The following is a 24,402-nucleotide window of genomic DNA, read 5'->3' as shown; positions in this document are numbered from 1 at the left end:
CTCCCCCTTTACATTTAATTTCATGTCATGCCTGATGGGTTCATTCTGCTTTGCTTCCTGGGGTTGTGATCCTCAATGTCTGTTCCTAGGATATTGTGTAAAATTCTTTGGAGTGCTGGTTTGGTATTCATGAAGTTCCTAAGGTGCTCTTTGTCATGAAAGTATCTTATTTCTCAATCCATTTTGAAAGGTAGTTTTGCAGGGTACATCAATCTGGGTTGGAGGCTGTTTTCTTTTAGGGCTTGGAATATGTCACTCCAAGCTCTTCTTGCCTTGATGGTTTGTGTTGAGAAGTCTGTTGTGATTCTGATGGGCTTTCCTTTGTATGTGATTTGTTTCTTTTCTCTGACTGCTTGTAGAACTTTGTTCTTCTGTTGTGTTTCTGGAATCTTAACAATTATATGCCTATGTGTAGATTTTTTTTTGATCAAGCCTATTTGGAGTCCTATATGCCTCACTTATCTGTATGTCAAGTTCTTTTCCCCTGCTTGGGAAGTTTTCTGCCATTATTTCTGTGAAGAGATTTTTTTATGTCATCTGCACTCTCTCCTGTTTCTTCATTGAGCCCAATGAGTCTTATGTTATTCTTCTTTGCATCGTCTAGCTCTGCTGGATTGATTTCTCATGTTCCCTTATAATTTTGAAGCAATTCTTCTTTTCCTGGTCACTAATTGCAATCTTATCTTCTATATCTGAAATTCTGTCCTCACATTGGCTCATTCTGCTGTGTAGACTTTCAATGGAGTTTTTCATGTCCTGGAAATGTTTGTATCTGTTTTATGGATTCCATTTGTGTCTTATGTTGGGATTCCATCATGTTCCTGAGCTCTTCTCTAGATTAATCATGTCTTGTACCATGGGCACAATTTCTCCTGTTATCTAAGCAATTATTTCTGATTTCATTTTTTCCAGATCCCCTTTTGTTGCCAGTTCAGTGGGTCCAGGTGGTTGAGTATCAGAGTGTTCCATCTCATTTCCCTTTGGGGTTGCTGTAGGTGATCTGGAAGTCTGGGTTTGAGACTTATTTACGTGTTTTCTCATTTCGACTGGGGCAGGGGGCTGTTAGTGCCTGCACGGATTACCTCCTCTGAGCTGGGAGAGGTGGTACAGGGGCCGGGAGTAGGGATGGTGACCCAAAAGCCCTTTCCTGTGGACTGGGAACAGTGGGAGGGATGGTGGCCAAGAAGCCCCTTTCTCTGGACCAGGAGCAGTGGAATGGTGGCTCAGAAGCCCCTACCTCTGGCCTGGGAGCGGTGGGAGGGATGGTGGCCCGGAAGCCCCTTCTTCTGGGCCCAGAGCAATGGGACAGAAGGTGGCCCAAAAGCTCTTTCCCCTGGGCTGGGAGCAGCGGGAGGGATGGTGACCAGGAAGCCCCTTCCTCTGGACCAGGAGCACTGGGACGGTGGCTCAGAAGCCCCTACCTCTGGGCCAGGAGTAGCAGGACTCAGTACCTTGGTCTGGTGGTCTGGTGTCCTCTGCATCTTTGTAGTGTGAAACCAGGTGGCTGCCTGTCTGCAGTGGGGTGATTCGGCATCTTCTGCACAACTGGAGACCTTGGTAGGGCATGCACAGACCTGCCTGTCTGCCCTATTTCCAGTTTTTAGCAATGGTGTAATCAACCTCCTCTTATATAAAAATGCTACCAATAGGCTTATTCTTATATTTCAAACAAAAGGAAAACTAATTTGAGAATTAGAGATTTTTACTTTTGGGGGGGGAATTTTTACTTTTTATGCATGAAATTGTCTTTCTGTATTTTTCTCTTTAAGTTTGTTGACTATATATGCTCTATATCTTATTCATTTGTGTATCCTCAGAAGTTAGCATAGTGTCTAGCATAGACTAGATGCTCAATAAATGCTTATTAGATTACCATATTTAATCAGTTTTAAGATGCATATATCTTTCATATTTTGACATTTCTGAAATTTGGATGCATCTGACAACTGATGGTGGCTTAAATCACCACCAATCAGGTGTGAAGATCTTCAATTGATTCCTCCTAGAAAAATCAAGAAGCACCAAAAGCATTTTAAATTTGATAACATGTGAGTAATTAATAAATGATTAAAAGGTTAACTTTCTAGAGTTATTTATTATATTGATTCAAGCATATTTTATAAAGGGATGACATGAGTATGACTTTAAGTGTTGTTCTGCAGTTTTACAACCCCATAAATTAAATAGTTTAATTCAAAATTTACTTATGAGTATCTTTATTTATTAGTTCAAACAAAAATATAATTACAAATGAACTTCTCATATTAACCAAACTAATTGCCTTTATCCTTTAGCTTACCATATAATTAAGAAAAAGGCCTTTCAGATGCTGTGTTGTTCTTTTAACTCATTAGTTTATAATTTACTCAAAAATATTAGTATGTATCTTAGATTAATTTGTGTTAGCCCAATTAATATAAATTGAGTACCTATGGTGAATAACATATTCTGCTGAAAGTCATGAGGGTAAAGTTATTTTTCTATCCCTGTAGCACCTGCTGTCCTTAAGCCCTCTGGGCAAAGCTTTCACTAAGCACATAGCATTTTATAAATGAAACAACAGTCACTATATTATGATCAGCACTTGCCTATGCTTTAGTAAGTAACCTGATACTGCTCTGATTCTATTTTTGAATCTCAAAATATATGCTCCCTTGTTTCTCTCTTTACTTGTAAGCTTGATTATTTTAATAGTTAAAGGAAAAAAGATTGAATTTTAAACTGACTGACCGTATTTGTTTAATTGGAAAGGATTTGGAAGAAAGGAAACTCAGAGGGATTTTTTTTTTTTTTGCCTTGAATAGTGTGTTTATATGTTGTGGATAAACTATATAAATGAAAAGAAAAAAGTCTCATTTTAAAGCAACAATGCTGTTATTACATCAGATAATCAAATACATCAACTCAAATTCTTCACTGAGTCATTTCGTCAGCTGCAGTCATTATAGGCTTAAATATACTCCCATAAGCTTGCAAATTTTATGTAAAGGCAAATTTACATTATATTACACATTAAAAGAGTATTCAAATATGCCTATTGTTTCCAATGTTTTAAATTAAAAATGTTTACTTCATATTCAGTTGCATGTTACATATGGGAATAGAAATTATTCTCAGATAAGGACCAACTGGGCCTTTTCAAGTAGTTGATATTTTTGTGTGGCCATAATTTGGAGGAAGCCTAAATGACTTCACTCATTGTAAAATGAGGATAGTTGTCCCAAATAGCTCCAAACAGTTTTCCCTTGGGGTACTTGCATAAATTAAAGAGATTTATGTTTTTAAAAATTGTTCACCATGAACATATACTTCATCCAAGAGGATACATAGAAGGGAAATAGACTCATGAAAAGATGTTTAAAATCATTAGCTGTTTGAGGAATGCAAATTGAGACAAGGACTTATTGCCACACACATAGGAGAATGACTAAATAGTCATTCTGAAAATAGTGATAACACAAATGCTGGCAAAAACACAAAGAAATTGGATTACATATACATCAATGGTGGGTGGGAATATAAAATGTTACACCCACTCCAGAAAATAATTTGGCAGATTTTCATAAAGTTAAATCTATACTTCCATACTTTCAATACTGTCAGGAACTTATCCCAGGCATTTTCAAAGAAGAAAGCTATGCCATTTATGACAACATGAATACTCCTTAAAGACCTTATGCTGAGTGAAATAATCCAGACACTAAAGAACAAATACTACATGATGGCAATAAGATGAGGAATCTAAAATTGTCAAACTCATAGAAGCAGGGTAGAATGGTAGTTGCAGGTGCAGGGGAGAGAAAGGGAAATAGGGAGTTTCAGTTGTGCAAGATGAATAAGTCTTAGAGAGTTACTGTACAGAATAGTGCCCATAGTACTGTATCATATATTTAAAATTTTGCTGAGGGTATATCTTATGTTAAAAAATTAAAAGATGAGCTTGCTTCAGCAACACATACAAAAAATTTAAAGGGCAGAAGGAAATTTACAGAGCTGATGAGCATGTTTATGGTATAGTTTTACAAATGTATACTTATATCTAAACTCATCAAGTTGTATTAATTAAATATGGTCAGCTTTTAGAAGATCAAGCATATCGATAAAGTAGTTCAAAACCTAAATGATACACCATGATATAATTACCCAACTCTGTAATCTTTCAAAATCTCTTCTAGTTTCTTTCTCATTCTTCCTTCTTCTTCCTTTTCTTTCACTCACTCCTCAAAAAAAAAAAAGAAAGAAAACCCTAAATCCCTAGGTAAGAAAATGCCAGTGTTTCTGATTATTTCAGTAGGTACAAATATTATTGCTATAAATATTTAAAAACCTTTTCTTGTTAAACTAATTTTCTCTTGCTATTCATAAAATTTTCTTAACATTATGCTTCACTTCACCTCTACTGTTATTTTCCTTTGCTTTTTTCCAAATTAAATTAGTCTCAATATCATTATGTCTATCTTAAAAATCACAAAATTTAATATTAAATATTTTGTTTGTCATATATTTTCCTTAAATTAAAAATGCATATCATTTAGGGTGTGATATTATGATATGGGTGTACCATATCATAGGTATTCTCTATTTTCATTCTTTGGTTGTTATCCTTGTTACAAGAAAAACAATAATCCCTAGTCTAGAAAAAGAATCTTGTAATTTATTGTTAAATGTCTCCCTGATTACTGTAGAGAATATATAATACAGGAAATAGTCTGATTCTTTAAATTCTGTTAATTTTCCTTTCTTCTTTTTAAAATGTGTTCTAAAAGTAGATCTATGTATCATTAATTTGAAAATGCAAATAATATATATTCACTCAGTAAATATTGCTAATTACATTATTAATGAAGTATGTATTCCATTTTAAAAGGGTAAGTGTAAGTCTATAATTTGTTGCTTGGTGAAAGTACAGATCCTTAAAATTTATATGTAGTTTCTATAAAAACTTGGCCATCAGCCTCACCTGGGAATTTGTTAAAAAGGTAACTCTCAGGCCTCACCTCAGATTTACTAAATGAGGAAATGTGGGAGTGGGGCCCAGCAATCAATAGTTTAACTACCTCCTCAATCTTATTCTGGTGTACATGAAAAGTGTGAGAATCACTGGACTACAAAAAACAAAAGCAAGCAATCACCATGCAGCATTGAAAGTACAATAATAAGTGTGTCTACAAAGACAATAAAGGGAGTAGAAAAAGCAAATAACTGTCTGGGAAAATTCATAGAGGCTAATAAAAGAGAGGAGACAGTTGAATGAACCTCAGAGATGAGTTAGATTTTCTTCGTTTTTTACATTTCTAATTGACATGTGATTGTACATATTCATGGCATATGGTGTGATATTTTGACACATATATACTGTGTGCAATGGTCAAATTAGTGTAAGTGGCATATCCATAACCTCAAACATCTATTGTGTGTGTGTCATATGTGTATGTTAGGAACATTCAAAATCCTCCATTCCAGCTATTTTGAAATATACAATAAATTATATACTGTACTATAACATACGAGAATGTAATTCTACTGATGTTTTGTATCCATTAATCAACACTTTTTCATCCTCCTCTCCCCTAGTTTCCAGTAACTATTATTCTACTCTCTAGTTCAATGATATCAACTTTTTTAGCTTCCAATTATAAGTAATATTTGTCTTTCTATGCCTGGTTTATTTTACTTAGCACTCTGTCTTTCCTGACGATAGGAGAAAATATTTGTAAACTTTTCATCTGACAAGAAATTAATGTCCATAAAATGTATAGTAGGTAATGTGAAATAGGAAGAAAGGGGGCAAAGGGGAAGGAATTGGGAGGGCTAGGGGAAAGGATAGAAGGGAATGGGATTAATATGAGAAAATGGAAAAATAGGAACAAAATCTTTGTGAACAGGAAGGAATGGAAGGGTTGAAGGGAGGGCTGGGCAAGGGTAAAAAATAAGAACCAAGAGAGACTATGTAAAGGTGCAAATTTCCAATGATGAATGTCATTATATTGTATACCTAAAATGTACCAATGATTAGAATGAATAATCGATAATGTAAAATAGGAAGAAAAGGTCCAAAGGGGTAGGGGTAGTGGGAGGGGCAGGGGAAAGGAAAGAAGGGAAAGGAAAAAATGATGAGAAATGGAAAAAATGGAAATAAAGTCTTTGTATATAGGGAAGGGTGGAGGGGGTGAAGGGAGGGCTAGGAATGGAGAAAAAATAAGAACCAAGTTGCATTATATAAAGGTTCAATTCCCAATGAGAAATGTAATTGTGTTGTATACCTACAATGTACCAATAAAAGAATTTAATACAAAAAAGAAAAAAGAAAAAGAAATTAATGTCCAGAATACATGAGGAACTCAACAGCAGAAAAACAATCTAATTTTAAAATGAGCAAATGGTCTGAACAGACATTTCTAAAAAGAAGACGTAAAATGGCAAACAAATGTAAGAGAAAATGCTCAATACCACTGAGCTTCAGAAAAATGCAAATCAAAGGGAATTTTAAAAAGAAACAAGCTGTGTTTTGTACATGTACCTACACCTCAAAGTGGATCTAAACTTTGCATACTGCAGACATGTACTAATAATATACAAATTTAAAAAAAAGAAAAATCAAATCAAAACCTCAATGAAATACCATCTCACAGCAGTTAGAATGTCTATCATCTAAAAGACCAAAGTAAAAGTAGATTTTATTTTGCAATTCAAACAATCTTCATTGAACACATACTATCCTAGTAATTCTGATGGACTAAGAAAACTTAAGAAACAATTCAACGAGAGTCACTGAACAATAATTCAGGGATAGATTTACCAAGAGGCTGACTCATTCGCCTAAGCCCCTTCCTGTGACCTGTTGCTGTTTTTGTAATCATAATTATTCTCTTTTACTTATTTTATATGCTCAAAATTATAAAAACCTCAGGTCCCCTCAAAATCTCATCTTCCTCCTTCTTACTGTCTCCATGTTAAAAGAAGACAGTAAGGAAATGAGCCAACAAATCCATCCTGCCAGGGAATGGAGGCAAAGTGATGAGTCCATCTGGGTATCTGGAGTGCAGATGACTGACAGAGCCGACCCTGAGAAGATGCATTGCCTGTGGCTTCGGATGCACTGTCAGGGGCTTTGTACTTCATCCTTCACACATAGATGACATTAGAGATTTTTCAGTAGTATCTGTATTTTAGGAAGAAAACCATACAACTGTAGAAGAAAACAGGTTTGTGAAGGAGAAAACTAGAGCCAAGGACATCAGTCAAGAGCATAATGAAATAGACCAGGAAGATACTGAAAGCTAAAAGAGAGACTCTACCTGGAGACCCATTGGAAGATACAGCAGGAAGAGAAATTAAAGGTGGCTTTTATACTTATAATTCGGATGCAATATTCTATAGATAACAAATCCTTTGACTCAAATGAAAATATGGGAGGAACAAGGGTTTCATGGAGAAATTGATGAGCAGCATCTTGGATACGATTAGTTTTTCTATATTACGCAGGCATCATCCTGATAACACACACATACACATATATGTAATTCTAACTTAACCATCCAGCTTTTTTAAAAAGCTACTACACATTTGAAAGAGGAATAAAACATGTATAACCCAGTGCTTTATAAAATTATTTTTTAAAATGTTGATAGTCATTAAATTACTATTTCTTTTTTTAAAAATATAAAATGGGATTCAAGTATATGTACTGGCATTTTCCTATAATTCCAGCACTCTGGGAGCTGAGGCAGAAGGATCGTGAGTTCAAGCCCAGGCTAAACAATTCAGTGACTTAGTGAGCCCCTGTCTCAAAATTTAAAAGAAAGGAAGGAAGGAAGAAAGGAAGGAAAGGACCAGTGCTGTAGCTCTGTATGAAGGCCCTGGGATCGATTCCTGCTACTGCAAAATTTAAAAATGAATAAAATAAGTACGTTTAAAAATCTTCATTGCTGATAAAATATGAACCAAACAGGCTTTTAGACAATTTGGCACTATTTCTGATGGCCAGGAAAATGGTTCTAAATATCTACAAACAGCTTCTGATGAAAGTCAGAAGACTCCTCAAGTCGTAAGGAAGAGAAAACAATAGGCTCTGCTTGGATCCAGGTAGATGTTGAGGATTACTGGAAGAACTCTGAAGTTGCACATAAGAGATATACATGACAGAAGCAGTGAATTATATCTGCAATCCACATCAAAGAACACAAAACACATCTGATGCCTTGATAACTTTATGTGAAGTAAACATTTAACACAGCATAAAGCAGCATGCTGTTTCAAGAAAAAGGTCATTTAAATATCCCTAAAAAACAGTTCACTGAGATTTTTTCAGAAAGAGTAAACTTCTACAGGGTGAGGGACATCTGTTTTTGGTGTTTTAGTTTTGCAGTACCTATTAGACATCATGATTTATTCATTGACATTTAACAGGAAAGCCACTGCCAGGGTATCCCACTCCTAATTTAGTGCTGTATTTGCAGGGTCATGACACTGCTATACATAACAGAAAAAGTAATCTATGCTTCACAGTTGCCATGAAAGTCATCAGGTCAGCCTGACCTCTGTCAAAGAGTTCTTCTCTGTGAATTATGAATTAATACACCTGGGATTCTGACAGTACATCCTGACCACATTTCTACAGCTAGGGTTGGAAAGATTTTTCCTTTGTCTTAGATTTATCTCAGACCTGGTTAAAGCTAATTTCCTTGGTTCTCTGAATTTTTTATAACTCTACAAGCTAAAGGCCATTTTAGATATTCATACAGTCACCACCTGCTCAATTGGAAAGTGGTCAGGAATTTTAAATAATAATGGAGAAGAGGAAAGGGAGGTTGTTAGATGAAAAAGTTTGGAAGATATGTTTTACAACATGAATATACTTAACACTACTGAACTGTTTACTTAAAATGGTTAAATGTTTGATGATGATGATGATGATGATGACGATGGTGGTGGTGGAATAAAGGTTCTCATTGTTATATATTATGCAATAAGCAACCTTCAGGTCTTTGATAGATGCCTCGGAATTTAAGGATCACTTAAATAAAGCTACCTCTTTTTTGTGCTTTTTGGGTGAAGTTCTTAGTCTGTTGTCAAACAGAAATTGAGCAGCACAGTCAACTGACAGACACACAATCTGAAGTTGGATTAAAAGAACTGTGTGTCTTCTGCTGTAAGAATTGTGTGATTCATAAACCAAACCTCTTGATGCAGTAGAGAGAAGCAATGTTGATGATTCCAAATTCAAAACCCCAATCTGTCCATTCTTTAGTATTCCTATTTTCAGAGAGAAAAACAAGTACATAAATGATTCCAAACAGCATGTAGATCCAGAAAATCATGTATTCTATATTATACACTAAAAATAACAGCTTTTGAGAAAAATTGGATTAACAGTAGACTTCTGAAACCTATGCAACTCATAAATGGAATATTAACAACAATGAAAAATCCTAATAAAATATTGACACAATTTAAAAGTTATGTTAACTACGTAATGAATAAATACTATAATGTAGATACAGTACATACAGATGTTTATTACAGCAAATAACAATTGCTTTGTAGAAAGAGGTAACAGGAGAGATGAGGCCACTGAGCTTTGTAGCAACAAAGGCATCATTCAGAAGGATCAGGGAAATTCAAGCAAAGTGTACCCCCAAGGCAGAACAGTGGCCAAGCTGGGCCAAGAGAAAGAATGCCGGGTGAATGGGAGCCATGATCGGCCCTGTCCTCCTCTATGCTCTGCTGTGCTCCACTGAATCAGCACACTTTATGTTCAGTTGCTATTACTTGGAGAGTAAGAGATGAATATGCCTGGCAAATCATACAATAATACTAATGCAAATTTGATGCTATTTTGACATTACCCCATATTACCAATTATATTAAGGCTACTTTGAATTATGAAAGCACACATTCTATTGGAATACACTGCACCTGCATTTCAGCATTTTCTGAAAATGTATATGATGTATAATTTTGATTCAGACAAATTAGAATTTGACTTGGTTCCTACCTATCCCTGCCTTAATACCTTTCAGCAAAATCTTTCTCTGTAGCTAAATGAATTTTCCTCTAAAACTTGTATAAAATTTAACTTGTCTCAATTATCAAACTTCCTATGTATCTAAGGGTTTCTTGGTGTACAAATTAGGAAGAAAGAATTTCAGTGCCTTCAAAACTACAGCTAAATTTGATATTGACTTGTCAATATGACTACTTGGCAAGAATAATCATTGAATGTAGAGAACTTTCATAATTTATGATCCTCAGACCAATGAACTGGTCTCAGGCCAAAGACCAGTAACCTCAGAACTGCCTAGTGGGCTGAATAAAGAGGCACATTTTCTTGGGTCCAACTTAGAATCACTAACATCAAGACAGCTGACAGTAATCCCAAGCTTCTGCCTCTTCACTTTGTCAAGATAATCGCAAGTCTAATGTTCACTAAAGTTTGAGAGGTAATAACATAATGGTTTCTTGCCAGATAATACTAATGGATGTATTAGATAATGGTTGTCTCATAATATATTTTTCAAAGAATATACTAAGTACCTGTTACATCTTTGTGGCAGGCACTGAATGAGGGTAAGGTATTATAAGAATGGACTTAGGGGGCCGGGGATTTAGCTCAGTGGTTCTGCCACCTGCCTCACAAGTGCAAGGTCCCAAGTTCGATCCCCAGTACCAAAATAAAGAAATAAATAAAATTAATGCAAACAAAAGAAAAAAACAATAAAAATTAAAAGAATGGACTTAGGCAAGTGCTACCTGATATTGCTACAGTATCTTACTACTGAGTCAATGACTCACAGTTGGCATGTATTCTCTGAGTAGGCATTCAGGAAAGTATAAGAGATTTGTATCAGGAGCATAGGCAAGTCCATAACCAAGATCTCTAGAACAGTTAGGAGTCTGAGAACTGTGCATGTACGTTAACCCTACACAAACCTGTAGAGCCAGAGCAGTTTGATAAGTATTGACCTACTTCCCTTACAGATGGTTCTTAACAACCAGCCCTGAAGCCTGGGTCACTTCTCTGAGCTCTCCCACCAAGAGCTAAAAGCCAAGAATACAAGGGATTTCTGGATTCCTATTCCAAGGCATGGCAGCAGGTGCTGCACTTGGGCAGTGCCCAGGACATATTCATTAGCTCATTTTTTAATATCTTTCTTCCAGAAGATCCCTGAAAAATACTTAAATACAAGCTCCTTGAACCTGGCACAGTCTTTGTTCCATGCAGATGATGTCACTGGCAGCTTTACGTTTCTGGACAGTGTAGGGGAATCTAGAAAGTCTGTGGCTCCAGCTGGGAGCATTCTCTGTTGTCTACAAGCTCATATAGTTATCTCTGCCCAGAGAAACTTCAGAATTCTTTACCATTCAAGAATTGTTTTGCCTTTACCTATCTGTTGGCATCCTTTCATCAATCATATCATTGTCCTATTGTGACATACCCCACACAGGAGGAAGCCCACTTGTCTGAGAAAATACTTTGATGAGTTTCCATAAGAGAGAAGAGGGCCCTTCAGGCTTTGTTACCCTGTGCCAATGTTTCAGAGGAAGAGAGAAAGTGCACTGCTTGATAAGATCATGAGGAAGCTGAGGTTCTCTGGGCAAATCAGAAAGGTCTGATAGCAGAAGAAGGATTTGGAACAAGAAAATAAGAGATTTAAATTGTTTTCCATGAAGAATGAAATGCAAATTTCCTACTTTTCTCTTACAAAATATTCAGTGAAGTCTATATCACTCACTAACATTTGTGCACTGAATTCAGATCTTCAGTCAGTAGGTAACCAGTAAAAGCTAAGGCTACACATATGGATACTGTAGCAACTGAAAAATAATAAAACAGCTGACATTGAGACTGTAGTGCTTTAATTCATTTAGGAATTCACTCATTAATTATTTATTCCTTCATAACTTTCTAATACTGTCCATGAATTAGTCATGCAAATCAAACTATAGCTTCAGGAATGAATGTCCTTGGTTGTTTAAAAAGATTAAACAGCTGCACTTGGAAATCTTTAATGTTTTAAAAAGTTAACAGTTATCTTCCACCTGAAGTAACTGTACTTGCCTAAAACTATGTCTCATCTTTCTCATTCTTGTTATTACTGTTATTATTGCTATAGCCATTTTCTTGACCCAGAGGGATGATAATTTGATTCCGAGATACACTGCCATGGTGCAGCAAGGGTACAGCCTGAGTAGGGCATCGGAAGATGAAGAAAACAAAAGAGAATTAAAGCGGGACCTGGCAGGGCCTTCCCCCTGCTCAGTAGAGAACACCACAGCCTGCCTGTCACTTTATCTAAGGCATGAGGAGGGGAAGTACAAACCAGGAGGTGGGGCAGGGTGTCCTTGGAAAGTTGTTGTTCTAATACATTCTGAGACCAGCTGACTGATAAGGCTGGTGGGAACAGGGACCTGGAAGCTCGCTGTTCCTAGGACCATGTGAACTAGGACTACAATAGACAGAGTACAAGGAGCATTTCCTTGCACTCTGGGCTATCTATTTTGGCAGGGTAAATCGGGTCACAAAGGGAGGAAAGTCATGAAGTGCAGGAGGTGGGCAAGACGCCTCTGGATCGTGGTGGCTCCCGACAATACAGAGGTGGAAGTGAAATTGAAAAGGGCAAACAGTTCTTCTCACCAACTGTTGTATTCAGGCTGTGCTAAATTCCATAGTTGAATGATTTTTGTTCCAAATGAACTTGAAATGAGAGTAAGAAGAAAACTATTTTATTACTATCTAAAGAAAATCTCACCCAAATGAACCGCACTGTTTCCATTTCTTGTGGGGACTTGGTACATGTACATAACACATCTTAATTCCTCTCTCCCCCTCTACCATCCTTGATCTCCCTTTTTTGGGTATATCTTTGCATGACATAATGTTTACCTTCCTTGTTTGGAGTTGGTACAGGTACATAACACATCCCAATTCCTTTTTTTTAAATTTCCTAGCCCTCCATCCCTTTCCCTCCTCTTGATCCCCTTCACCGTTGAGAAAGTTCTATCTTCCTACTTCCTATTATCTTTTATTTTGCTCTATATTTTTACTATGAGTTTCTCATATAAGAGAAACCATATGATATTTAAGCTTGTATGTCTGATTTATTTTACCTAATATTATGATCTCAAGGTGCATCCATTTTGCTATAAATGACTCAAGTTTATAATTCTTTTTGGCACAGTACTACTCCATTGCATGTAAATACCACATTTTCTTTATCCATTTATCAGTTGAGGGACATATAAACTGCTTCCAAGAGTTTGATATTATGAATTGTGCTGCTATAAACATGGGTATCCATACATCACTATAACATAATGTCTTTAATTGTTTTTTTCTGTTAAATTCTTTTATTGATACATTTTAGGTATACAACACGATTACATTTCTCATTGGGAACTTGTACCTCTACATAATGCATCTTGGCTCTTATTTTTTCCCCATTCCTAGCCCTCCCTTCACCCCCTCCGCCCTTCCCTATTTACAAAGACTTTATTTCCATTTTTTCCATTTCTCAGCATTTTTCCTTTCCCTTCTTTCCTTTGCCCTGCCCCTCCCACTACCCCTACCCCTTTGGACCTTTTCTTCCTATTTTACATTATTGATTATTCATTCTAATAATTGGTACATTTTAGGTATACAATATAATGACATTCATCATTGGAAATTTGCACCTTTACATAGCCTCTCTTGGTTCTTATTTTTCACCCTTGCTCAGCCCTCCCTTCAACCCCTCCAGTCCTCCCTATTTACAAAGATTTTGTTCCTATTTTTCCATTTTCTCATATTAATCCCATTCCCTTCTTTACTTTCCCCTACCCCTCACACTTCCTTGCCCTTTGCCCCTTTTCTTCCTATTTCACATTACCTATTATACATTTTAGGCCTTATTTACACTTTCAGTTTCTCACACCAGAGAAACTATTCGGTATTTATACATGTGTGTCCTATTTATTTCACTTAAGAGTATTGCCTCAATGTGCATCCACTTAGCTATAAATGTCTCTAATTTCTCATTTTTTATGGCTGAATAGTACTCCATTTTATTAAAAACCCACATTTTCTTTATCCAGTCTCCAGTTGATGGGCATTTGGGCTGTTTCCAAGTTTTAGCTATTACAAACTGTGCTGCTATGAACATGGGGGCACATATATCATGGTGATATGATTCTTTTAATTCTTTGGGGAAGATCCCCAGCACTGGAATAGCGGGGTCCAATGGGACTTCCAGTCCTAGTTCTTTGAGGTATCTCCATACTGATTTCCACAGTGCTTGCACCAGCCTACACACCCACCAGCAGTGAAGCATGGTTCCTCTTTCCCCACAGCCCTGCCAACATTTGTTATTGGTTGATTTCATGATAGCAGCCATTCTTTCTGGAGTGAGGTGGAATCTCAGTGGAGTTTTCATTTGCATCTCTCGAATGACCAGTGATGTTGAACACTTTTTCATGTATTTATTTGGTATTTCTCTTCTTTGTCTGAGAAATGTCTGCTCCTTTCAGATGCCCATTTTCAGATTGGGTCTTTAAATTTGAGAGGTCTGATCTTTGTAAGTTCTTTATAGATTCGAGATAGTAGACCTTTGTCTGAGGAAAAGCAGGTGAAGGCTTTTTCCCACATTGTGGGTTGTCTCTTCACACTGCTGGTGGTTTCTCTTGCTGTGCAGAAGACTTTTAATAAGAAGAGATCCCACTTGTTGATTGTTTGTGCTAGTTCAGGGGCAACTGAGGTTTTGTTCATAAAATCTTTTCCTACACCAATGTCTTCCAGAGTTCTATATAAACTCTGTTCCAACTGGTTCAGAGTTTCTATTTTAATATTTAGATCTTTAATCCATTTTGATTTTAGTTTAGTGCATGGTGAGAGATATAGATCTAGTTTTAATCTTTGGCAAGTTGAAACCTAATTTTTCCTGCATCATTTATTAAAGAGGCTATCTTTCCTCCAGTGAGGGTATTTGGCTCCTTTATCGAAGATGAGATGGCTGAGTGCATCTGGCGTTGTTTCTGCATCTTCTAATCTGTTCCACTGGTCCTCAGGTCTGTTTCTTTGCCAGTACCATGCTATTTTTATCACAGTAGCTTTGTAGTATAGTTGCAATTTGGGGACTGTGATACCCCCTGCCATGGCTCTGTTACTTAGAATTGCTTTTGCTATTCTGGGTCTCTTCTTGTTCCAAATGAATGTTTGGATTGTTTTCTCAAGGTCCATGAAGTATGCTGCTGGGATCTCAATTGGAATTGCATTGAATCTATATAGCAGTTTTGGAAGTCTGGCCATTTTCACTATATTAATCCTTCCTACCCAGGAGCAGGGGATGTCTGTCCATTTTCTGATATCATCTTCAATCTCTCTTTTCAGAGTGCTATAGTTTTCAGAGAAGAGGTCTTTGATTTCTTTCATTATATTGACTCCTAGGTATTTCAGTTTTTTGGATGCTAATGTGAAAGGAATTATTTGCCCTATTTCTCTCTCAGTGAGTCTGTCATTGGTGTAGAGGAAAGCTATTGATTTTTGTGTGTTGACCTTGTAACCAGCTACTTGACTGAATTTGGTTATTAAGTCTAGAAGACTTTTGGTGGAGTTCTTGGGGTCTTCTATATAGAGTATCATGTCATCTGCAAATAATGACAATTTGACTTCTTCATTTCCTATCTTTATTCCTTTTATTTCTTTCTCTTGTCTAATTGCTGTGGCCAATGTTTCCAGAACTATATTGAACAAGAGTGGTGATAGTGGAAATCCTTGTGTTGTTCCTGATTTTAGTGTGAAGGATTTCAGTTTTTGACCATTTAGTATGATATTGGCTGTTGGTTTTTCATAGATGGCTTTTATCAGTTTGAGATAGAGACCATCTATTCCAATTTATTGTAGGGTTTTTATCATAAATGCATGTTGGATTTTGTCAAATGCTTTTTCTGCATCTATGGAGATAATCATATGGATTTTATCCTTGGCTCTATTGATATAGTGTATTACATTGATTCATTTGCATATGTTGAACCATCCCTGCATCCCTGGGATGAATCCCACTTGATCAGGGTGTATGATCTTTTTGATGATCTTCTGCATTCTATCTGCCGGTATCTTATTAAGGATTTTTGCATCTATGTTCATTAGTGAGATTGGCCTATAGTTCTCCTTTTCAATTGAGTCTTTCTCTGCTTTGGAGATCGAGGTGATTCTTGCTTCCAGGAATGAATTTGGGAGTATTGCTTCCCTTTCAATTTCATTGAAGAGTTTAAACAGTAGTGGCAGCAGTTCCTCTCTAAATGTCTTGGAGAATTCAGCAGTGAGGCCATCAGGGCCCAGCCTTTCCTTAGTTGATAAGTTTTTAATTGCATTTTCAATTTCATTGGTTGATATTGGGTTGTTCAGAATTTTTAGGTCTTCTTCATTCAACTTTGGTAATTCATATGTATCTAGGAATCTGTCCATTTCTTCTGCATTGTCCATCTTATTGGTGTATAGGTTCTGGAAGTAGGTATTGATGATCCTCTGGATTTCTGCTGGGTCTGTTGTAATTTCACCCTTTTCATTCCTAATTACATGGATTTGGGCCTTTTCTTTCCTTTTTCTGCTAAGGTTGGCTAAGGGTTTGTTAATTTTGTTGATTCTTTCAAAGAACCAACTCTTGGCTTCATTGATTTTTTTGTATCATTCTCTTAGTCTCCATTGCATTGATTTCTCCTCTGATCTTTATAATTTCCTCCCTTGTATGAGCTCTGGGGTTGTCCTGCTCTTCTTTTTCTAGAAGCTGGAGGTGCAGCATCAGGTTGTTTAATTGGGCTTGCTCTGTTTTCCTAATATGCATATTCACTGCTATGAATTTCCCTCATAAGACTAATTTCATTGTGTCCCATTGATTCCGATATGTTGTATTGGCATTGTCATTTAATTGAAGGAAATGTCTGATTTCTTCTTGAATTTCCTCTGTGACCCATTGGTTATTCAGAAGTGTGTTGTTCAATTTCCACGTGCTTATGAAATTTTTCCAGTTTCTTTTGCTAAAGATCTCCAATTTCATCCCACTATGCTCTGATAATATACAAGGGATAACTTTAATTCCTTTGCACTTACTTAAACATGTTCTATGTGTGAGTATGTGGTCTATTTTGGAGAATGACCCATGTGCAGCTGAGAAGAATATGTATTCTGATTTTGTAAGGTGGAAGATTCTGTAAACATCTGTTAAGTTCATTTGTTCAAGAGTTTGATTGAGTTCTAGTATTTCATTACTTATTTTTAGTCTAGTTGCTCTATCTATTTGTGACAGTGGGGTGTTGAGGTCCCCCACTACAATTGTATTAGTGCATATATGACTTTTCATGTCCGTTAGTATTTGTTTTATATATTTGGGTACACTAGTATTTGGTGCATAGATATTTATGATTTTCATCACTTCCTCTTGGATTGTTCCCTTTACAAGGATGTAGTGTCCTTCTTCGTCTCTTTTAATCAGTGTTGGTTTGAAATCTACTTGATCTGCAAAGAGGATAGCTACTCCTCCTTTTTGGGGGGTTCCTGTCACATGGAGTATTGTTTTCCACCCTTTAACTTTCAGTCTATGAGTTTTCTTTTGAATTAAGTGTGTTTCTTGTATGCAGCATATTGTTGGATTTTGCTTCTTGACCCATTCTGCCAGTCTGTTTCTTTTGATTGGTGAACTGAGACCATTAACATTGATGGTTATAACTGAAACGTATTGACTTGTCATTGGTGCCAGATGGGTTCATTCTGCTTTGCTTCCTGGGTTTGTGATCCTCAATGTCTGTTCCTAGGATATTGTGTAAAATTTTTTGGAGTGCTGGTTTGGTATTCACAAAGTTCCTAAGGTGCTCTTTGTCATGAAAGTATCTTATTTCTCAATCCATTTTGAAAGATAGTTTTGCAGGGTACATCAATCTGGGTTGGAGGCTGTTTTCCTTTAGGACTTGGAATATGTCCCTCCAAGCTCTTCTTGCCTTGATGGTTTGTGTTGAGAAGTCTGCTGTGATTTTGATGGGCTTTCCTTTGTATGTGATTTGTTTCTTTTCTCTGACTGCTTGTAAAACTTTGTTCTTCTGTTGAGTTTCTGGGATCTTAATAATTATATGCCTATGTGTAGAGTTTTTTTGATCAAGGCTATTTGGAGTCCTATATGCCTCACTCATCTGTATGTCAAGTTCTTTTCCCCTGCTTGGGAAGTTTTCTGGTATTACTTCTGTGAAGAGTTGTTTTTATATCATCTGCACTCTCTCCTGTTTCTTCTTTGACTCCAATCAGTCTTATGTTATTCTTTTTTGCATTGCCTAGCAGCTGCTGGATTGATTTCTTGTGTTCCCTTACAATTTTGAAGCAATTTTTCTTTTCCTGGTCACTAATTGCAATGTTATCTTCTATATCTGAAATTCTGTCCTCACATTGGCTCATTCTGCTGTGTAGACTTTCAATGGAGTTTTTCATGTCCTGGAAATCTATTTGCATCTGTTTTATGGATTCCATTTGTTTCCTATGTTGGGATTCCATCATGTTCCTGAGCTCCTCTCTAGATTTATTAATCATGTCTTGCACTAGGAGCACAATCTCTGCTGTTGTCTGAGAAATTCTTTCCAATTTCATTTTTTCCAGATCCCCTTTTGTTGACAGTTCAGTGGATCCAGGTGATTGAGTGTCAGAGTGTTCCATTTCATTTCCCTTTGGGGTTGCTGTAGGTGATCTGGAAGTCTGGTGTTGAGACTTATTTACATGTTTTCTCATTTCGACTTGGGGGACAGGGGGTGCTGTTGGTGCCCACGAGGATCACCTCCTCTGAGCTGGGAGAGGTGGGACAGGGGCCAGGAGCAGAGGTAGGGATGGCGGCCCAGAAACCCCTTCCTCTGGGCTGGGAGCAGCAGGACAGAAGGTGGCCCAAAAGCCCTTTCCTCTGGGCTGGGGGCAGCGGGAGTGATGGTGGCCAGGAAGTCCCTTCTTCTGTACCAGGAGCAGTAGGACGGCAGCTCAGAAGCCCCTACCTCTGGGCCGGGAGTTGCGGGAGGGATGGTGGCCAGAAAGCCCCTTCCTCTGGACCAGGAGCAGTAGGACTGTGGTTCAGAAGCCCCTTCCTCTGGGCTGGGAGCAGCAAGAGGGATGGTGGCTCAGAAGCCCCTACCTCTGGGCCAGGAGCAGCAGGGCCCAGTACCATGGTCTGGTGGTCTGGTGTCCTCTGAGTCTCTGTAGTGTGGAACCAGGTGGCTGTGCAGAGGAGGGGGGGGTGTCCAGTGGATTCCTGCCGGGGCGCTGGCTGATTCAATGTGTTCCACGTGACTTGTGACCTCGGTAGGGCGTCCGCAGACCTGCCTTTCTGCAGCGGGCTGACCCGGCATGTTCCCCGCAACTCACAACCCCTGTAGGGCATCTGCAGACCTGTCTGTCTGCAGCAGGCCAACCTGGCACATTCCGTGTGACTCGCGACCTCGGTAGGGCGTCCGCAGACCTGGCTGTCTCATAATATCTTTAATTCTTTCAGGAAGATATGTAGAAGGGACATAGCTGGGTCAAACGGAATTTCTATTTTTAGTTTTTTGAGGAATTTCTATACTGATTTCCATAGTAGTTGTACTAGTTTACATTCTCATCAACAGTGTAGAAAGGTTCCTTTTTCCCAACAGCCTCTCTAGCATTTGTTATTCTTTGATTCTTAATGATGGCCATTCTTTCTGGGATAATTTGGAATCTCAGTGTTGTTTTAATTTGCATTTCTTGAATAGCCATTAATATTAAGCATTTCTTCATATATCTATGGGCCATTTGTACTTCTTTTTCTATGAAGTGTCTATTCATTTTACTTGCCCATGTTTTTTTGTTTTTGTTTTTTAATGGCAGGTCAAATATCTTGAAACATACACATATTCTGATAGTCTTGTAATCCCAATTGAGTTCAAATATTAAAGTAACACACGTGAGCTAAGAGAATTCAATATTGTTCCAAGGCACTTACTGAATCTCCCTGACTAGATGAAAACAAGAACAATTAAGATGAACAATTAGACAGTATATAAAATAAAAATAACTTTTTGGTTACAATTTACTAAATGTATTATTATTACAATCTTTGATCTCTGATAACCTGCAATGCTGGCTGGATGAATCCAGCAATCTTAAAATTCAGAAACTATTTTCTAAAACTTTAGGGCAAATAATTTACAAATAAGGTACACAAAAATTTAGATCATGCAGAAATTTCTTAAATCTTCTGTTAATATTATTTTATGACTGCAACTTTATCAAATTATATACCTACTTCCCCTGTACATATACAAAATAATGCATACGTGATAAAACAGCAAAAGAGTAGTCCTTAAACTCAATTTTATCATAAAAGTATTACTGTATTAACAGGTCTACAAGCAGCGTGTAACAGGGTTAAGAGATATTAAGGCAATAATTCTTGAAATTACAAAATAAACCATATATAATACTTTTTCCTAGATGTAGTATAGGGCAGGTAGATGGTCCCGGAGGGGGGTGGGGGGTGGAGATTATGGTAACAATCTACACTGCTGTTAGTCCCACATTTTAAAGATGGAATATTGTGAATCTCACATTCACTGGTACTTGAATTTTCCAGGATGACTGATGTAGCTCCCTGAGTCATGTCCATCCTGCAGGTGGGTCTCTTGGTCCTTTGGGTTTTCCATAGTGCCTACCAAAACCAGTATCTGTGGCTTCTGCTGGACTTTCTGTTATCTGAACTTTCTTGTCACTTACAGTAAGTGGAGATTCTGTGCAAGTCTCTGGGAGACCTGCTGCTGGATGATCACATTTTTCACTTCCAGGGCTGGGGATGTAGCTCAGTGGTTTCACCGCCTGCTGTGCAAGAGCAAGGACCTGAGTTCGATCCCTGGTACCAAAAAAAAAAAAAAAAAAACACATTTTTCACTTCTAGAAGTTATCAAGCCTTCGAACTGTCTTTGTTCAGACCATTTCTGACTGTGAAGTTCACTCCATTCAGATCCTATAGGTATATTATGTTCACTTGCCAGTACAAAAGATTCAGGGGTTCTTTCAGGTAGGTAGGGGAGGAGGTGAGTCTTCACTAACATCAACATCTTTGTCAGCACCTGGATGCTGCGCTCCTGCTGCGGCGTGTCTAGCAATGGACATGGGCACCATTTTCCTGGCAGAATTGCTCTCAGTGCTGGTGGCAGCAGAGACTGTGGCACTTGCTGTTGAAATGCTGGTTTTGTTCTTGGTCCCAGCACCATCAGAGTTCCTGTCATCCGAATCTGAGTCATCCGAATGAAGAGGATTCGTGAAACTCAGGGGGACTCGGAACAGAGGTGAACCCTTAGCCCACTCCTCGTGGTCCCGGGCTTAGCCTGGCAGGGTGGGGTGGGGCTCAAGCTCATAGTTTTCATGGCTGGACAGTGCCTATCTGGGGATCTGTCTTCAGAGGCTGCAGGGGCAGGGGTGACATTTTCAGGTCCATGGAACGACCACGCCGCATGTCCCTTCCTGTCGAGGGGCGGGCGGTCTGGCCTCCGGGGTGTGTCTGTGCTCAGCCTGGGCTCAGGGAGACGCAGAAGCTGCACTGAGCTGTGGGGTGCTGCAGTCCACACAGGAGTTCGGGGAGATGTCATCGGCTTTCACATCCCCTGCCCTTAACTCGGGGGACTTAGATATTTTATCAGCTGTACAAGATGAAGCAGATTTTATTTTAAATGCATGTACCCTATTCAAGAGTGTGTTCCCAGCAAAACTCTTTGGTCCCTCTTGGAGAGGGGCCTTCTTAATTTTAAAACTTAAATTTTGTTCCAATTTTTTATCTGTCTGTTCAGTGAGTGATCCGTTTCTCCCTGGAAGGTCTGCTGATTTATTGTAGTTCCTGTTGAGGTCTGTCGAATGTTGTTCCGAAGAAACCATGTGCAACACCGGCTTTGGGCGGTATTTGTCGTCGTCCTGCCATACCATGGTGACCATCAGGAAGGCAGACAGGGGAGAAGGCCTCAGGATGGGCGGCACCGGGTGGGGCTCTGGAGGCTGCAGAATTTCTTCCTTCGCGTCTCCTTCCACAACTGCAAGTCCGTGGGGGCTTTGGAGGAGGAGAATCTTGCTTTTTAGTGTCTATGGAGCTGACCATATTTTCAGTGGTAATTTCATTGCCTTCATCAGTAATTTTCTGGGCTCCGTGAATTTCATACAATTGTAGCTGTTTTTCAAACAGTTGTGCAATAGCTCTATGAACAAGCTCACATTTCTCCTTTGTTTGAACTACAGAATGTCATTGTGTTCTCATTTCTTGTATTAAATTATATACATTAAATTCCTCTGGTATTTTCCCAGCTTTTCTTAAATTCCAGGTATAATCGATGGCACAGATGGCATCTGTCCTTCCACAGCCTGCGCTGCCGTGAATACAAATCGGCACACCTTCATGCTCTTGGTATCTCCTCATTAAGCTTATCCTATCCAGGATGGAGTCAAATGATGGCGAGACATCATGGTCTGGCCAGTCCACATAATGAAACGGATGCAGCCTACGAGATTCATTTTGAAATTCAAGTAACAGAGTCCTAATGAAATAGTCTGTTCTTGCTTATTCATCGTCACAAGAAATCTTAAACGGTGCAAACGTTATAGTCTTCCCCATACAAAGGCCAATAGCGTTCACATTTTTTCCTGCCCATCTCAAATTTCCGGCAAGCCATCACAGTAATTACAGTATTGTACTCCCATATCATCCTCCAAAAATCCGTTACTGTATTTGCTAAAGGTCCTTGGGTTGCCACATATGCTTTTGGCCCATAGACACCCTTAATAAAATTTGCATTGATATAATCTGAATCTTGGGAAAGAGTCTTTAAAGTCGACTTAACTCTGCTGTGATCAAATGGCAGTAAGTCCTTATATCTGTTCTTTTTAACATTTTCTTCTTTTTCTCCAGTGGCTGTGGGATATATCTTTTCTGTCCTATATCTGGTAGACAATCTCCTTAATCGCGTGAAGTCCCGGGCTAAGTTGTCCTCCTCATTGTGGTCGGACTCTTCATGGCCTGGACCCTCTGGATGAATCTCCTCAGGATCTCTACTCGCTCCATCCTCCTGCGTGTCCCCACCGCCCGCCGCAGACCGCGCTCTGCTTGCCCAGCTCGAGGCCAGCCGCGCTCCTCAGCCCCAGGCGCGCCGCTGGGCTAGCGCCAGCCCCAGCCCCAGGCCGGCTCCATTCCCCTCCCCGCCTGCGCCGCCTGGGGAACTGGGCTCCCCGCTCGGGCTCGCCCTGCCTGCTTCCCCCGCTTCCTTCCCCCACCTCCCGCCAGCAGCTTGGACGCTCCCCTACCTTTACTTGCCCATTTTTTGATTAGGCCTTTTATTTTGGAGGCTCTAAGTTTTTTCTAGTTCATTGTATATTCTAGACATGACTCCTCTGTCTGAGGAATTATTGGCAAAAAATTTTTCCATTCTATAGGTCATCTTTTCACTCTCCTGGTTGTTTCTTTTGCTATTCAGAAGCTTTTTAATTTGATGTGATCCCATTTGTTGATCCTCAGAACTATTTCCTATTCTCAAAAATTTTTTGAATGTCCTATCCTTTGTTGCTATTGATATCCATCTCCTTCCACCCATGAATTTAGAAAGAAAGAACAATAAAAGATGAATGAATTTTACGGTATTTATTTGGCAATCACCAAATAAAAGGGGACAATAAATTAAGAATGTAATGACAGCCGATTTTGTAAATTGCATGTTGGTAAATTATGTTGTCCTAGGAAATAATTCATGTCATTAAGTTTTCAGTTGTGTTAGCTTACAATCACTGCAATATTCAATATTTTTTTAATTTGATGAATCTGAGTTTGCCACTTTCTCATTGCTAATATTAGTCATTTGAATCTTTTTTTTTTTTTTTTTTTTTTTTTCCGGTACCGGGGATCGAACTTGAGTCCTTGCACTTGCAAGGCAGGTGGTGAAACCACTGAGCTAAATCCCCGGCCCTAGTCATTTGAATCTTTATTCAGTTCTTAAGATGTGCTAACAATTTTTCTATTTTAAAACTCTTTCAAGGATCAATTTTGGGGTTTGTTGATCCTCTCTATTACTTTTGTTTTCCATTTCATCAATTTATCATTTTCTTTTTATTATGCTCTGCCTTTTACATTTTTGTAATTTTTACTGCTCTTTCATAGTTGTTCTTTTCCTAAATTCCTGATTTAGATATATAACTCATCAATTTTCTCTTTGTTCTTTTGCAACAGGAGCATTTAATGTCATAAATGTGTCTCCTTGAAATGCTATATTTAACTGCGATTCTATTCTAATTTCACTACAGTGTCTTGTTCAACCTGCACATAATTTAAAAGTCTAGTTTTAATTTTCTAAATATAAATCGTTTTGTCATCACTTTCCAAATTTAATTATACTGTAATCAGAGAACATTTGTTT

At 38.2% G+C, this 24,402-nt stretch overlaps 1 protein-coding gene and 1 pseudogene across 1 annotated transcript in view; one reads left to right on the top strand and one right to left on the bottom strand.

Annotated features, from left to right (window-relative positions):
- Nucleotides 1-24,402, top strand: part of Cpa6 (carboxypeptidase A6) — a 389,851-nt gene that overhangs the window by 225,768 nt on the left and 139,681 nt on the right. The gene's annotated exons all lie outside the window — the stretch shown is intronic.
- On the bottom strand, nt 20,161-23,158 carry LOC101707785 (tyrosine-protein phosphatase non-receptor type 12-like; annotated as a pseudogene).

The sequence above is a fragment of the Heterocephalus glaber genome, unplaced genomic scaffold (genome assembly GCF_053883595.1).
Source record: "Heterocephalus glaber isolate CG9 unplaced genomic scaffold, H.glaber_assembly_v1.0 deba00001553, whole genome shotgun sequence".
NCBI classification, from domain to species: Eukaryota; Metazoa; Chordata; class Mammalia; order Rodentia; family Bathyergidae; genus Heterocephalus; species Heterocephalus glaber.
Note: the sequence above shows the minus strand (reverse complement) of the source record. Positions and strands in the feature narration are given on the sequence as shown.